The 18,122-nt window shown below is 40.3% G+C and overlaps 1 long non-coding RNA gene across 14 annotated transcripts in view; it reads right to left on the bottom strand.

Moving 5' to 3' along the window:
• The window catches only part of LOC102901393, a 161,891-nt gene that overhangs the window by 100,707 nt on the left and 43,062 nt on the right, over positions 1 to 18,122 (bottom strand). For 4 of the 14 annotated variants that reach the window (XR_006582812.1, XR_006582816.1, XR_006582808.1 and 1 more), the window contains exon 1: positions 4,782 to 9,155. The exons of 7 other annotated variants lie outside the window; for them this stretch is intronic. This is a non-coding gene — a long non-coding RNA (uncharacterized LOC102901393). Of the gene's footprint in view, positions 1 to 521; positions 2,765 to 4,781; positions 9,156 to 18,122 lie in introns of those variants that run through there. 3 more of the 14 variants (XR_006582809.1, XR_006582813.1, XR_006582817.1) reach the window with 1 other exon arrangement.

The raw sequence follows: 18,122 nt of genomic DNA on the forward strand, positions 1-18,122 counted from the left end.
GGCACTTGAAGGAGAAAAAATGTAGTATTTGGCAAATAGTAATAAAATCCACTACATCATCTGACCTGTATGGCCTTCCACCCTGACTGATGGATCACAGTGGCATTTGGATCCCTAGGAAGTAGTTTCAGCCCAGAGGCAGTGGACAGTAATCCCAGAAAAGTCTGGGAAATTTTCTATAGAAGATGTACAATATACAGTTATAGAAATGTCATAGGAGTCTTCCTCCAGGAGATAGACCTTCCCTTCTAATCAAGGGGTTCCAGATTTGAGAACCAGCTCAGGTCTAGAAATAGTAAATACCATTAGCTCACCACTGTGATTAAAATTAAGCCTCTACTCACAGAAGTACAACTTTTCTATTTCATATATGAGGTAAAACCTTGCCACATAAAAATAAAGTTTCCCATCTCTATCAGTCTTAGAGATCAATTTTTCATGTCTTCATGATCAATTAGCCATCTTTAAAAATGCCTGTAGATTAAACCATTCTAATTATCACTATTCGGTCTCAGGCTCACCTTGTCTTGGCATTATCCACTGCCACTCTGTCACTGAGATCCATCATCCACATGGAAATCAAAGAGTCTATTTCTATGGCAGCATCTTCAGCTGTCACCTCCATCCTTCAAGGACAGACACTAGAGCACTTTCAAAGTGCTCCTCTAACTAATGTCTTTCCCCAAGTTTTGATAAAGGTAAAATCCTCTGAAAGGATGTTATTAGTTTACTAGGGTTGTCATAACAAAATATCACAGATGGGATGACTGAAACAACGTAAGTTTGTTTTCTCATAGTTCTGGAAGCTGGAAGTCAAGATGGAGGTTTCAGCAGGCTTGGTTTTTGTTGAGACCTATTTCTTGCATCCCTGGTATCTCTTCCTCTTCTTATAAGAATACCAGTTATATTGGGTTAGGGCACCACCCTTTATGACCTCATTTAACCTTAACTGCCTCTTTAAAGGCCCTGGCTCCAAATATAGTCACATTGGGTGTTAGGGCTTTGACACATGAATGGGGAGAGGGGCACAGTTCAGTCCATAATACACTCTTTCCTAATATGTCCTAACTTTCAAATATTAGACTTCTTGAGGTAGTAAATTCATTTGTTTTGCAGTTCTTCAGTGTGCAAGATCAAAGTTTTGGCCTGAATTTCGTAATATTGGTCCTATAATTCTAAAAGATGAGATTTTATTTTGGGCAGTCACAGAAACACTCTATAGTTTTCTGAGAATGTCTTAAGCAGTAATTTTACAACCCTGAGGTCATCATTTCTTTCTGTAACCTCTCCAGTGCATTCAGAAATATCCAATCTACTAGTTCCTTTAGTCCTCACTCCAACAGCATCCAAATATTGCAGCAGCTAAAACTGTACCATTGGCCTCCCAAAACTGTACCATTAATATTAGGCACTCCATGCTATGCAAGTACAGGTAATAATTTATGCAACTATTTTGTCAGTAGTTAATAATAATCACACTAAGTAGGTCATCACTACTTCAAATCTTAGCAATTCCAAATAACAAAGCCTAAATTCTCCTATTTTTGAAGCTCTTTTTCTTGAAACCCCTCTTAGTAAGTATTCAATCAGAAAAAAAAAAAAATATCTATCATAGGCAGTCCAAGCAGGAAATGATCTAATATAGTGATCTCACGTTGTTAAAAGGGGCTAGAGGGTGGGAAGGAGCTACCCAGCAATCAGGAAACCACATAAATCTGCTGGTAAAACTATAATTGCTAGGTCTAATGGTAAGATGTAAGAAAGACACTGCAGAAGCTCATGTTAATCTATCACCATTTCTGATGGGAGAAAAATAAACCCCATCTACTTCTTCCTTCAAAATGTCATATGAGTACCTTGAATTGGCCTACTCTAAACAAGAATATTGCTGGCAAGGAATTCTGGTAAATGTAGTTCCCTGGCTTCCAGCCTCTACCATGCAAGGGCAAACCAAGAAAGTTACTGAAAGCCAGTACATATATCTAGCTTCCACCTCTTTCCAGAAGCTTTTGAAAGATATGCTCCATAAAAATGAAAAATTACACCAAAAAGGAGGAAATCATGAGATCCTAGAAACTGAGAATTCAGAACAGAAGAGAGACAAAAGAACTTTCCAGGAAAATGGAAACAAGAAATTCTAGAATGACAGCTGTGTTAGCTGCCTAAAGAGCAGCCAATCCAGATTAGAATGAGAGGTTATAGGATTTTTAGAAAGGACTCCAGGGAAAACAAATGAAACTGATAGAATAATTTGACTACAATCAGAGGATTTTTACAGCACTGTTGGAGAGATAAGGAAGAATTAGGTATAAGTATAGGTACATAAAAATCTAAACAAATTAACAAAGCAAGGCAATAATTAACTCCAGGAAAAAAATTTTTAAAGTATACTACTTGGTTTAACAAATAATGTTTACAGTCACAATACTATAAACACTAAATATTAGTTTAATCAAAATTGTATTATAATTATGTTGGGTGGAGGGGAAGGAAGGAAAGTCAAGGTGCTTGTTTAAAAGTTAAATTCTTACCTTTTGTGATAATACATGTTAGTTCTAAAATTAGTAAATTTATAAATAATGACATGATCATATTAATTTTTGTCTTAGAGGTAAACATTAGAAGAAATGGTTAAAAGATCCAAAAGTGGTTGATTCTAGGGGTGCCTGGGTGGCTCAGTCAGTTAAGCGTCTGACTTCAGCTCAGGTCATGAGCTCACGGTTCGTGAGTTCGAGCCCCGCGTCAGGCTTGGGCTGACACTCAGAGTCTGGAACCTGCTTCGGATTCTGTGTCTCCCTTTCTCTCTGCCCCTCCTCCACTCAGGTTTTTTCTCTCTTTCTTTCTCTCTCCCTATCAAAAAAAAAATAAACATTAAAAAAAAAATTTAAAGAAAACCAAAGCGGGAGGCATCACAATCCCAGACTTTAGCCTCTACTACAAAGCTGTAATCATCAAGACAGTATGGTATTGGCACAAAAACAGACATACAGACCAACAGAATAGAATAGAGAACCCAGAATTGGACCCACAAATGTATGGCTAACTAATCTTTGATTTCCAATGGAAAAAAACTCTCTTTAGCAAATGGTGCTGGGAGAACTGGACAGCAACACGCGGAAGAACAAAACTAGACTGTTTTCTTACAGCATACACAAAAAATAAACTCAAAATGGATGAAAGACCTGAATGTGAGACAGGAAACCATCAAAACCCTAGAGGAGGAAACAAGCAACAACCTCTTTGACCTCAGCTGCAGCAATTTCTTGCTTGACACATCTCCAAAGGCAAGGGAATTAAAAGCAAAAATGAACTATTGGGACCTCATCAAGATAAAAAGCTTCTGCACAGTGAAGGAAACAATCAGCAAAACTAAAAGGCAACTGACAAAATGGGAGAAGATATTTGCAAATGACATATTGGATAAAGGGTTAGTATCCAAAACCTATAAAGAACTTATCAAACTCAACACCCAAAAAACAAAGAATCCAGTGAAGAAATGGGCAGAAGACATGAATGGACACTTTTTTTTTAAATTTTTTTTTCAACGTTTTTATTTATTTTTGGGACAGAGAAAGAGAGAGAGAGACAGAGCATGAACGGGGGAGGGGCAGAGAGAGAGGGAGACACAGAATCGGAAACAGGCTCCAGGCTCCGAGCCATCAGCCCAGAGCCTGACGCGGGGCTCGAACTCACGGACCGCGAGATCGTGACCTGGCTGAAGTCGGACGTTTAACCGACTGCGCCACCCAGGCGCCCCGAATAGACACTTTTTCAAAGAAGACATCTAGATGGCCGACACATGAAAAGATGCTCAATGTCACTCATCATCAAAGTTAAAAGTAGAACTACCCTGTGACCCAGCAATAGCACTACTAGGAATTTATCCAAAGGATACAGGAGTGCTGATTCATAGGGGCACATGTACCCCAATGTTTATAGCAGCACTTCCAACAATAGCCAAATTACAGAAAGAGCCCAAATGCCCATCAACTGATGAATGGATAAAGACGTGGTTGAATGGATAAAGAAGATGTGGTTTATATATACAATGGAATACTACTTGGCAATGAGAAAGAATGAAGTCCTGCCATTTGCAGCAACGTGGATAGAACTGGAGGGTATTATGCTAAGTGAAACAAGTCAGTCAGAGAAAGACAGATATCATGTTTTCACTCATATGTGGAACTTGAGAAATTTAACAGAAGACCATGGGGATAGAGAAGAGAAAAAAATAGTTACAAGCAGAGAGGGAGGAAGCCAAACCATAAGAGACTCTTAAATACAGAGAAAAGACTGAGGGTTGATGGGGCAGGGGGGCAGGCAGGGAAAAGGGGAAAATGGGTGATAGGCATTGAGGACGGCACGTGTTGGGATGAGCACTGGATGTTGTATGTAAGCGATGAATCACAGGAATCTACCCCCAAAACCAAGAGCACACTGTACACACTGTATATTAGCCAATTTGACAATAAATTATATTTAATAAAATAAAATAAAATAAAAAATAATTTAAATAAAAATGGTTGATTCTAGGAAGTGATTAGTGGGAATGGAGAAGGATAAAAAAAGGGGTCTGCCATTTTTGCTATGAACCTTGTAAACCTTGTATTATTTGACCACTAAAACCACATACATGCATTAGTTACTTATAAAATACAGTCTTTTTAAAAGATCAAATGGGAGATAAGGAAGATATCTTATAGATAAGGAAGATAAGGGAGATAAGGGAGACACTAGTTGTAGCCTAGTGCTTCTCAAACTGTAATCTACATACAACTTACCTGAGGCTTTTGCTTCAGTAGATCTGGTGGGATCTAAGAGTCTACATTTCTTTCGAGCTCCTGGTCCATGGACCATATTTTGAGTAACAAAATTGCATACTGTTCTTTGTCTTAGGGAAAGGGGGACAGAGAGAAATAATTAGAACTATACCAAGGATAAAAATGAGGTTTTAGTTGTGAGAGTTTCTATGGTATCCCCATTACCTTCTCCCCACTCTACCTTTTCTGCCTGAAAAATCTGATTCTTTAAGACCTGATTCACATATCATCTTCTCTAGGAAACTTCCCTGATCTTTTGCCCTCTCCCAGTCCCAATCAAAATTAATTACTTCCCAGTGAAGGGACTTCCAGAAAAATCTACACCTATAGTTGCATTTGTCTCACTGTATTGCTACAGTTGGTATCTTGTCACTCTTCTCCCACTAACTAAATAAATCATGATTTCCCCTCCCCCACATCTGTGTAATCCTTGAATTCAGCATAGGTATTAGAAATATTGAAATTTAAATGCTTGTAAGAAACAAATCATGATGAATGAACAGAACAACAAATTATAGTCACTAGAAATGTTTGAATGACAGATGTATGCTCATAGAAGAGATTCACTTATTCCATAGGAAGTTGATCATCCTATAAATCCCCTCCAGGATTCCATAATTCTATACCCTGGATGTTATGAAATAATAATAATATGAATATATGAAATAATATTCCAAAGGAGATATATTATCATTCTTTCATTAATTTATTTGTGGAATATTTTAAGTTTTTAACATAGCTGGTTACAGTTGATGACTAAGTAATAGGAAAAAATATCCTCTAATATGATAGAAATAGGCTTAGGGAATCTACACAAGGTTTTAGCTGTCAAGGTCACTTTGGTAAGATTCAGATCCCACAAACAAAACTGACCTCAACTTGGCAGCTTCTGTACCCTAAATTACAGGGCTGAAAAGAAAGTCAACACTCATTCTAATTAGGGTGATAACCAGCTGTTAGCAATGAGCAAATGGCCTAGAGAGGGTACACTGCCAGCACAATTTTTAAATTGCAGGAAGTTCATTAAAATGATAAGGGAAGAGCAGTAAGAGACTGACACATTGTTCCAGCTAGTCCTGGGAGGTGGGAAGTGCAGGCCCCAGCTGGATGGATCATTCCAGATCCTGGATTTAAGGCTACAGATGTCTGCTGATACAGGAGCTAATTATCATAACTGGAAAAAAAATTAACAACAAAACCAAACTACCACAAGATGACAGGTAAAGCCTTGTCATCTGCCAAAATTTAGGCTTCAATTTATACCCCAAGGTCTAGAAGGGAACTTACACATCAGTTATTAGTCAGTGGTTCTCATGCCTGGAAACAAGTTAGAATCACCAGGATGCTTAAAAAAAAATCACTAATGCTCAATCCCACAACCAGGGATTCCCATTTACTAGGTCCCTGCTGAGGTCTAGTCTCAAGGTCATTAATTTGCTCAAGATCATCCAGTTTTTAGTTAGTTCCAGGCTAGAGATGATCATCGTTGGTATCCAGATCTGCACATGCTTTCTCCTACCCAGCTTCTGTTGCAAATATCCCCTGATAGGCTACAGATGCAATGCATAAACAGCCTTGCTCCGCATTTCAAGAACATCTTTCATGGTGAGATCAAAAGGGCACTCAAAACCATGTGTGGCTCAGTCCAACTAGAGAGACCATGTCGAAAGAGTCTTGTTTCTATCAGGTAGAGTACTGTCTATTCCTATTTACTCATATCACAAGCCAATCTTGCAGAAGCCAGGAAGTTCTGAGTAAGGTCTGGGCAAAGAAATAATTCTATAATTCCCAATTGGCCTGCTTCATCCTGCAACCAAACAGCTGTTGTCTGTTTCCTGAGTGTGCGTGCCCCCACCCCACACGAACCACAATTCACACTCAGCTACAACCAGTTTTCTCATGCCATTTGCAGCTGCCTCTAAAATCCAGAATGATTTTAGCATTGATGTATTAGCACTTTCCTAAAAATATCAGTATTTAATTCCATTAATGTCCATTCCTGACAAATACCTTGACACCTAAATTATAAATAAAGAAATCTATGTGGCCAATAATTTTTAAATATATTCCAAATGGACAAAAACATATCGTGCTGGCCATGACTCATCATGTTACCATTACTGTGACACAGAACCTTCTCTCCCTCTCCAGATGGCAGTTGGGCCCCCTTTCCTTCACCACGGCCTGAGGACTCCCAGTTAGTCTGCTGGGGTGATCCTGGGGCTCACCTCAGTTCCTTCCCATTCCTCAGGGATCACCATTCCTTGTTGCCAGATATTTCAATCTTGAAACATATTGAAAACCGTTATTTCATATATTTTGTTCTACTTTTTTAGTTCTTTCAGACAAGGGTTAAATATAGTCCCTCTTATTTTATCTTGGCCCTAAAGTAAAATCCTTGGATGCAATTTTAGTTTAAAAAGAGAAAATATTAAATGTATCATGTTTAGAGTTTGATGAAGAGAAAATAAAATTGCTTCCTAACTGTCCTTACTAGATTCACAGGGGAAAACGATTCAGAGGCTATTCTTTTCACTTTTCATAGCACGTTCTGACTGCCAGATTTTCTCACTTCTAAGGTGGGTCAATTGTAAGACACATCATTAATTTAAAAATAGTATTAGAGGGTTTGGTGAGAAACACCACACTGAATGTATACACCAAGTGTAAGGTATATCTTTTTTTCAGAAATATTAACCTGTGGAAAACTATTCATCTTAAAATGGAGGAAATGTGGTGATTTCCTTTTAACCTTGCATTTTTGTTACCCTCATTGCAAATGCACCCTTGGCAGGCCATAGCACTACTGATATGGCAAAATGACATGACAGGACCCCGGGATCCTAAACTTTGATGACTAGGTTGGTATGAGTATTTCACTCACATTGTGGATGAAATAATCTACTGTGGACCTTCTTAAGATCCTAATCAGCACATGTAACATTGTTTGAATGGAAAAAAATGGTTTTTGGGCAAAGAGACAACCACGTTCTTCCCCCATCCTCCCGAAGTCTCCAGGTTGCTTAGGTGGCAAGAGGGGTACTGGTGGTACTAAGACCATTTCTCCCCCACCTCTTGGATTAGTGGTTCTCAAACTTCACTGTGGGTCGGAATTATTTGGAAGGTATGTTATCACACACATTGTTGGACCCCACTCCATAATTTCAGATGTGGGAAGTCTGACATGAGGCCTCCGTACTTGCATGTCTAACAAGTTCCCAGATGGTGCTGATGCAGATGGTCCTGGGACCACACCTTAAGAATTAATGGTCTGGAGCTTTGCAAGCATGTAAGAGAAAGATAATCCACTGTCTTGGGAACTCCACTCCCTCTTCTAGATTCACAGGGCATTTATAAATCAGATGTTGCCACTTTGAGGAATCCCCATCCTTAGGGACCCAAGATCATTTATCCTACAATTTTGATACATTTTACCTTTTTGCTTTTTAAAGAAAAAAAAAAAAAGAATGAGTTTAAGATTGCCATTTTCCATTACAATACTGCAGGGGAAATATATATAGGTTGCTTTTACCCAAGAGAAAAGAAGATGCCAAGCCAATTATTTCTTCTAATCTCTTCCAGTTTTGTTATCCTGTTATTCAAAAATCAACAGCCAGTAGTGAAAATGGAAACTGTTGGCTCCTGAAGTCAGGAGTATCTTTATTACTACATATTGCTGGTGACAATTTTAACACAAATCTCATACAGTAACAAACAGTCCCACCAGCTGTCTCTTACTTCTAAATTGTGGGAGGCTCAAAACCTTGATGTCTCTTCTCACCTCCCTGCTGCAAAGCTATCATCTGCTTCGCTTTCCAGCATCAGGCAACTTCTTGCACCTGATCTGTCCAGCTGAGGAGACAGATGTTTTTAAAAATGCAAAATTCGCTAAGATCTTATGTTTGCTTTTTAGTTTATTAAAAAATATATATTGACCCAGTAAAAGGCCTAGAATTCAAGCCTTCTCTTGGCTTTGGAATATTTTGGTGATAAGTAGTTTTCATATTTTGATGTATATCAGAATCATCTTGGGAGTGGGAGCTGGATATGTGTATTTTTTAATTAATTTTTTTATTAAAAGACTTTATTTTCTACAACAGTTTTAGATTTACAGAAAATTAAGGCAATAATACAGGGGGTTACCTGTGCTCCCCTACACACAGTTTCCACTATTAGCATCTTACATCATATGGTGCATTTGTTAATATTAAGGAACCAAAACTGGTGCATTATTAACTAAGGCCACATAGTTTACTTATATTTCCTTTGTTTTTTTAATTTTTTAAAAAATTTTATTTTAGAAAGAAAGAGCACAAGTAGGAGAGAGGGGCAGAGGGAAAGGGAGAGGGAGAGAGAGAGAGAGAGAGAGAGAGAGAGAGAGAGAGAGAGAATCCAAGCAGGCTCCACACTCAGCACAGAGCCAACAGGGGGCCTGATTCCACAACCCTGGGATCATGACCTGAGCTGAAATCAAGAGTCAGATGCTCAACCAACTGAGCCACCCATGCTCCCCTAGATTTCCTTAGTTTTTACCTAGTGTCCTTCCTCTGTTCCAGGAGACTATATTATAATATAGTTGTCATGTATTCTTAGGTTCCTCTTAGCTGTGACAGTTTCTCAGAGTTGTTTTTGATGCCCTTGACAGTTTTTTAAAAAAGTACCAGTCAGCTATTTTGTAGGAAGGTCCTCTATTGGAATCTATCCAATATTTTTCTCATGATTATATTGTGGATTATGAGTTTGGGGAAGGAGAATCACAGAGGTAAATTTCCATTTTCATCACAGCATGTCAAGGGTAAATACTGTCAACATGATTTATGACTGTTGTTGACCTTGATCATCTGGCTTATAGAGTGTTTATCAGGTTTCTCTTCTATAAAGTTACTCCTCCCCCTCCTTCCATATTGTACTCTTTGGAAGGAAATCACTATGTGCAGCCCACAAGTGAGGAGTGGGAATATATGGTCCCCCTCCTTTAGGATGGAGAATCTACATAATTATTTGAACTCTTTCTGCATGGAAAATTTATCTCTTCTCCCCAATTTATTAATTTATTCAATAATTTATTTATATCAGTATGTACTCATGGATATTTATTTTAATACTTTGGGTTATAATCTAAAGCCACTCTATTTTGTTGCCCAAAACATTCTGGCTTAGGCCATTGGGAGTTCTTTCAGTTGGCCCCTGTGCACCTTTGACATACTCCTTCAGTGTGTGTGTATACATATCTATAAGTATTTCTATGTTAACCATCTACCCTGAGTTTTTACTGAAGCCCTCCATTCTAATCCATTATTACATCCCTTCTCTGAAAACATCCATTCCAACAGTAAAAAATGGTCCCTACCCAGCCACCATTCATTTACTTTATTGTTCTATTCCTGCATACATCTACAGCAGTATCAGAATCACTAACGCTCACCTCTGTGAGAAACGATCTTCTGACTAGAGGCCAGTACTCATGTGCACTCCTTCTTGCCTTTGATCTTAAAGACTCCACTCACTTTCAAAGTTACCAGGTCACACACCAGTGAGGGGGCCTCACAGTTACGTAACACACTTAGATTGTCTCATACTGGCCTGTCTCCTTCCCTGGGACCCCCTAACCTCCTAAATGATTTTTTTTTTTAATTTGCATACACTAAGGTTTACTCTTGTGTTGTAAAGCTATAACAGGTTTTAAGAAATGCATAATAGCACGTATAAATCATTACAGTATCATACAGAATAGTGTCACCACCCTAAAAATTCCCCAGGCTCTGCCTATTCATGCTGTTCTTTCCACCCCCAAGGACCTGGCAGCTACTGGCTTAGGCTGGCTTCTTTCACTTAGCAATGTACATTAAACCCTCTTCCAAGTCTTTTCACGGCTTGACAGCTCATTTCTTTTTACTGCTGAATAATATTCCATCGCATGGAAACCACAGTTTGTTTATACATCCACCTATTAAAAAAACACCTTGGCTGCTTCTAGTTTGGGGTGATTATAACCAAAGCTGCTACAAACATCTGTACACAGGTTTTCAGGTGGACGTAAGTTTTCAAGTCAGTTGAATGAATACCTCCTCAGTTGGGTTGAAGAGTGTGATTGCTGAATCGTATAGTAAGACTATATCTAGTTTTGTAAGAAACTGTTAAACTGTCTTTCAAAGTGGTTGTATGTGTTGCATTCCCACCAGGATGAATGAAAGTCCCTGTTGCTCTGCATCCTTATCAGCATTGGGGTTTTCCGTTTTCTTTCTTTTTTTTTTTTAATTTTAACAATTCTAAAAGGTATGTAGTGATATCTCATTTTAATGTGCAGTGCCTTAATGATAAATGACATTGGGCATCTTTTCACATGCTTCTTTGCCATCTGTATGTCTTCTCTGGTAATGTCTGGGAATGTGTATTTTTTTTTTAACAAGTCTTCTAAGTGATTCTAATGAAAACCAAATTTGAGGGCCATCATTCCATAACCATCATTTGCCACTCTCATCTCACCTTAACTGCTTGTCCCTCATTACTATCATCCTAGACAACAACAGGGGCATATTTCCTTTTGCCTGATTTCAGAGCTAAACATTTTTTGTCTTTGAAATTTTACCACTTGCCTCTTCATTAACAATCTATTTAAATAGAAAAGTAATCAACTCCTGGAGGACTGAGATGGAGGTAAATATGAGGATGCCTATGCCTGAGGACGGGCTCTCAGCTTATACTTCTAGCTTATAGACACACTAGTTTCTATAGTTTGATGAATCTGTACCCAGAGAAGTGTGATTCCATGGGCCATGGCCACCTGGTCCACTGTCCAGGATCTCCCTAGGTGGAGATTTCTGGTTCCACAGCACTCAGTTCACAATTTACAACACATGCTTCTTTTGTGGAAATACAGTTTCTTAAACAAAATAGAACATGTATGTCCATTTGTGAACAGCATGACATGCAATTTAAAATAAGGCTTCAGGGGCGCCTGGGTGGCTCAGTCGGTTGAGCGTCCGACTTCGGCTCAGGTCATGATCTCGCAGTCCGTGAGTTCGAGAGCCTGGAACCTGTTTCAGATTCTGTGTCTCCCTCTCTCTCTGACCCTCCCCCGTTCATGCTCTGTCTCTCTCTGTCTCAAAAATAAATAAACATTAAAAAAAAAAAATTTTAAATAAGGCTTCAAACTTAAGTATAAACAAATAGCTTCTCACACTATAAACATCAATCCTTGAACACTGACCAGTCAATCCAACACTGCTTCTATTTTTCGCCTTAAGAACTTTCAACTTTGTCTTATGCTTTGATATCTGAAGTCAGGGCCTGTGCAACTCAGACTTTCTGGGGATTCGTCATTTCACACACCCATTCTCAGGAGCTTCAGGGGGTATTATGGCCTTCATAGAGGAGGGGCTGTCACCGAATCATCAGAAGGCTGTCCTTATATCCACTCAGATCCTCTCAAAAGGGATTAGGAGTTTGCCTCACATGTTCTATTTAGTCTCTTTAAAAGGTGAGACCGCAACAAAATAACAACAATCGTCTGGTTACCCTTATGCATTCCTAAACATTGGCAGGTATCACCAACTGCCTTCTCTTCGCATCTCCCAGAAAGGGTGTGTCCTCATTCTTCAAGACCAAGTTCCTACTCTCAGTTACCAGCCCCCATGTTTTGCAGCACTGGGCAGCTGTGAATGTTTCTGTAACTAATTCCTTAAAATTATCTGGTAATTAGCCCTACCACCTCCTCTTAAAGCCACCTCTTTTGACTATTGCTTAAAACTGTTTTTTTTAATATGTCAAAAAAAAATTTTTTTTAATCTCTCCAAAATGTTTAACGTTTGAGTAGAGCCATTTTTTAAGGATTATGATGTAGTTTCCTCACAAGGACCCAGCAGTGGAAAACAAGGTCATAGCTACTGCTTTCCCCTAAGGAACACAATCCATCTTCTTTCTGTATTAATTGTCATCTGCCTTGGTTTATGTGGGAATCCATTTGAACGGGGACTATATTTGTCTCTATGCTCTGTATTACATATTCAGTCTGGGCACACCGTTAGAGATGTGTACCTGTCAAATTATGGCCATTGGTTATTCTTGGCTGCAGTGCTGACTTCAGCTATGACCTTCCTCAAGTCACACAGATTTCTCTGTTTTTCAAGTTTCTCCTCCTGTAAAAATACTGACCTACTTAAATAGAAACACTCTGAGGCTTAACCAATAGATTGTTCTGAAAATGTCAGGGTCTATAAATATTGTTATTAATGTGTTAAGCTATAAATATATATATATCGAAGAAAGCCCTTGATTTTTAATTTCAAAAAAAAAACCTGTCAGCTTGAATAGTTTAATATTGTTACCTCTATTTCCAAAGTATAATGCCAGATTAAAAAAAAAAACAAAACTACTAACACTTTGTTTCTCCCAAGACAATGGCCAATATACACCAAGGAATTTTTTTAGCTGTTGTTTTTAATTTTTTAATGATCTTTAATGTTCACGTCGAATAGTTTCCTAGAATTTAAAACTAGGAAGAGATAATAATGATGATATCAAGCCTCCTACCCAAAGTAGGGCTATATTGTTATTAAACCATTTAAAGATCTGGTCATCCACCCTCTTGATAAACTCTAGGCAATTGCCCCACTTCATATGGTACCCTCCCAAGTGAGGTAGAAGCTAATTATTAGCAATATCTTCCTTCATACCGAGATGATTTCTTCTTTCTTTGAATTTCTCCTCTCTGGTCTGCCTCCTAGAGCTAAACCCACTAAATCTAATCACTCTTCTACAGGAAAGCCTTTCAAGGGGACAGTTGTCAGAAGCACCCAAAGGTTTTTCTTCTCCCAGTTTCTAGTTCCTTCTCTCATTCCTAAAGCAACATAGCTTCCTGAACTCAGCCTTCTTCCTGTTTACCCTTTCAAAACAGGCCCCAGTTTCTCATGCTACTTTTCAAATGTAGCACCAAGGGCTGATGACAGAACTCTACAAGTAGCCTCCCTCCCAGTGGGAAATAACGCTGGGGCCGCCCCCCTTCCTGTCCTCTCCCTCATGACACCCAGCTGCAGGCAGTGATAAGATGCTGTGCACCTGGGCCCTCTTCACTTCCACCCACTGGCTAAGGGCTTCAGCTGCAGACCATCAGAGCTCCCTAAAGGCAGGGGCCCCACCATACATCCTGCCGCCTGGGTGCCAAATGCAGGTGCCACTCAGCACCTACCCCACCTCCAGCTTCTGGAGGCCCACGTCAGCTTCAGCACTGAAACCTCTTTATGCCCAAGGACTCCTTGCTAATCAGTGACCTGCCAGCCTGACTGCATACTGGAAATCTCTGGGGACTTTACAAACTGCTGCTGTGCCCTACTGATGATGCTATCAGATTCTGATAGAACTGGACTGGCATAGAACCTAGGCATGTTGCATTTTAAAAGCCCCCTCCCACCCCCCAGGAGTTATAATGTGTAGCCAGGATTAAAAACCACTGAGGAGGGACGCCTGGGTGGCTCAGTCTGTTAAGCGTCCGACTTCAGCTCAGGTCATGATCTCACGGTTCGTGGGTTTGAGCCCTGCATCAGGCTCTGTGCTGACAGCTCAGAGCCTGGAACCTGTTTCAGATTCTGTGCCTTCCTCTCTCTCTGCCCCTCCTCCACTTGCACTCTGTCTCAAAAATAAACATTAAAAAAAATTGTTTTAAACCACTGAGGAAATCTGGATCTTTCCTAAGCCTACTCCTTCCCAAGTGAAGGTATTTTATCTCCCTCTTACAACTGAGTTAGTAGGCGGTTCCCCCAGTTATGTTCCACTGATACACCCAGTCATTAATTGAAGACACTTAATAGAGCCTTAAATGAACAACCTCATGTTGCTTTGAGACCCATACCCTCAAGAGTGACAACCTCTTCTCCACTTCACTTCTGCAACATGCCCATCTCTTGTCTACTCGCTCACATTCACCATGAACTTCACGTTGTCATCTTTCTCACCATCTCTCTATTATCTGCTTGAGGATCAATGGGCATTGATAGACTGTTTCCACACGTGGGCTTCCACTTCCTTGATCTTACTCCAGGGACTTCATCTCATGCCCCTCAGCCACCCACTCCCAAGCCCACATGCAGACCTTGTCATCACTCAGAATAGCTCCCTCAGAGATTTTAAACCCCACTGTCCTAGTCCGACCATTTTCTGTCTGGTTCTCATTCTCTTTTCACTCCTAACCCAAATCCCTCTTTCTTGCACAACAAGCTTTTAAAAAGCATTCTGTTTACTCACCAACAAACACTCAGTTCGCTACCTCCCAGCTATTCCCAACCCGCCTCACCCTGGCTTCTCAGCCAAATGTGTCACAGAAAATACTCTTCCTGGGGACACTTCTGTGTTCATTTACCTGAATGCTTCACAGCAGATGGTGCTTCTCTTGAAACTATTTCCTCCCTCAGCTTCTAGAACCACACTCTCCTGGCTCACCTGTTACTTCACTGACCACTGTCTTAAGTGTCCTTTGCTCTTAAGTGTCCAGGCTCTTCTCATGCAGACTCTTTTTTTCTCTTAAAGAAAGAGAGAGAGGGTGAGTGGGGAAGAGAGGCAGAGGGAGAAAGAATCATAAGCAGGCTCCATGCTCAGTTCATACCCCAACTCAGGGCTCCATCCCATGACCCTGGGATCATGATTTACACCGAAATCAAGAGTTGAGAACTTAACCAACTGAGCTAGCCAGGCTCCCCTCTCCTGCCAGACTCTTAAACATTGCTAGTCCCTAAGTCTCCAGTCTGGTCTCCTAATAACCTTTAAACTCATTTAAACATGCCCATCGCCTCAACTACTGCTCTTATACAGATGACTCCCAAAACTAAATCCCCAGCCAAGACCCCTTATCTGATATATGAACTGAATTTCAGTTTACTACGTATCTCCAAAAGAATATCCCAGTCTCCTCAAATCCTGTATATTCAAAGCAGAATTCATTATCTCCATACTAACATAGGATTCTAAGGCCAAAAGGAACTGCAGAGGCTGTCTCATTCAACCTCTGATTCCACAGCTTTGAGAGTCTCTACAAATACAAGTATTACTGCACAAGAGCTACCTTGTGGTTTATTCAACTCAATACCATCCTGGGAAGAGCCCTTTTGGAAAGTACACCCAATTGATCCCTTCCTAGATTCCCTATCTTAGCCTATGGCACCAAACTCACCCCGTTGCAAAAGGCAAAACAAAACAAAACAAAACACCATGAGGTCCTGCTAGTTGTACCCTTCCCTCTTAATTCCCCATTCAAGCAATTACCAAGTCCTATTAATTCTGCCTCTCAAAGTTCTCACAGTATTTACCCTCTTCAGTTGTTTCATTTAAAAGTGTTTATTGGGATGCAGCACCTGGGTGGTTTAGTCGGTGAAGTGTCCAATTCTTGATCTCAGCTCAGGTCATGATCTCATGGTTGGTGAAATCGAGCCCTGCATCAAGCTCTCTGCTGTCAGCACAGAGCCTACTTCAGATCCTCCGTCTCCCTCTCTTTCTGGCCCTCCCTGCTTGCTTACTCGCTCCTCTTTATCTCTCCCTATCTCTCTCTCAAAAATAAATAAACATTTAAAAAATAAAAATAAAAATAAATATTTATTGAGCATCTACAATCTTCCAGGCACTGTTCCTAACTCTGGGGACACAGTGGTAAATAAGAAAGTTATAGTTTTTCCCTCTCCATCTTCATTCTCAGTATCACTCAGGGTTCAATCAGAAAAGCAAAACCATTCAGAGTGATGGGACCAATTATAGCGAGTTGACTGTATGCAGTTTTGGGGACCTGGTTAAGGAGTTTACGTACAGCTGTTGCTTCTTCATTTGGTGCAGGCCTGAAGTCAGCAGGGCAGGCAGCTGGGAAGGAAAGGTAGACAGGAAGCGGGGGAGAGCAAGGACAAACTGGAACCCACAGGGTAGGTTGGAGCCCAAGAGGACAAGCCGAAACTCTCCTCATTTCCCAGCACCTCTAAGTTTTCACCCTTTATCCGGAATCTAAACCACAGCTGGCCCAGAAGCAGAGGAGCTGAAAGAGGAGATCAACAATAGTTGGACTAAACACAGGCCCAGCTGCTGCCTGGAGCTAAGAATGTGAACGAGCAGATTCCCAACTATGTGTGAGCTGCAACGGCGCCCAACCCTACATCCACTTCCCATGTAAACATGGCTGCTGCTTCCCTCTCCCCTTCCAAATCTTGTGAAATTTCTCTTGAAGCCAGTCCTAACAACCACACAGAGAAGGGAAGTATAATCCCAGTTTAGCTAGTTTGACCCGGTACGAAGCCACTATATCACCACTGAGTGGCTCTACCCACCCCACATGTGTCCTGCTCTAATCCACCTTCACAGTGTCCTGAGGGGATAGTTCTTTTACATGACTCTGACTGTGTTGCTGTCCCAGCAGTTCTCCACTCAAGTTTCCCACTGCCTCTCTATCAGCAATGGTACAAAATCTAAACTCCTTTGCAGAATGTATTAGTTAGGGTTAGATATGTTTGCAAGAGACAGAAAACTCAAAATAACAGTTGTTTAAACAGAATAGAAGTTTATTTCTCTCTCAGGTAGAAATCTGGTAGATGGTCTGGAGCTGTAAGGTTACCCAAGGCACCAATGACCCAGCCAAAAAAAAAAAAATGTGTTGACATTATTTGCTTTCCAGAGTTTATGTAGAAAAAGGGACAAAGACAAAACAAACAAAAAGGATACTCTCATCCTCACTGTCTTGAAGGGCCAAGGCAGAATCCCTGGAATGGCCACATGATATTCTATTTATAGAACTAAGTCAGCTGGCCACACCTAGCTTCAAGGAAGTGTGGGAAATGTAGTCTTCAATCTGAGCTGCCATGTGCCCAGCTAATTGAAGAAGGGAGAAAACAAATATTGGGGGACAATTAATAGTCCCTCCCACATGTGACATATGAGACCCCTCATTGCCTGACCCTGAACTACTCCCCTAACCTCATTTCCTGCCCATCTACCCTTCATATTTTAATAGCAAAACTAGAATACTTGATGTTTCTGAAATTTCATGTTTGGTGTTTCTGAACACTTCATGAACCATTACAATTTCATGATTTTGCACATGGTGTTCCTTTGCCTGGAATTCCCTCATCCATTCACCTGCTGGGCAAATACCTATTTATCCTCCAAGAAAAGCTCACTGGCTCTTTGTAACAGGTGTTCCATCTCCTTACATACCTCCTGCCTTTTGAACAAATATTCATTAAAATAATTATAGTATCATATGATAATAGTTTGTGGCTATATTTGCCTCCCTTCTGAGTTCCTTAAGTGTGGGAACTGTCTTTTCAGCCCCGAATC

The sequence above is a fragment of the Felis catus genome, chromosome C1 (genome assembly GCF_018350175.1).
Source record: "Felis catus isolate Fca126 chromosome C1, F.catus_Fca126_mat1.0, whole genome shotgun sequence".
Taxonomy (NCBI): domain Eukaryota; kingdom Metazoa; phylum Chordata; class Mammalia; order Carnivora; family Felidae; genus Felis; species Felis catus.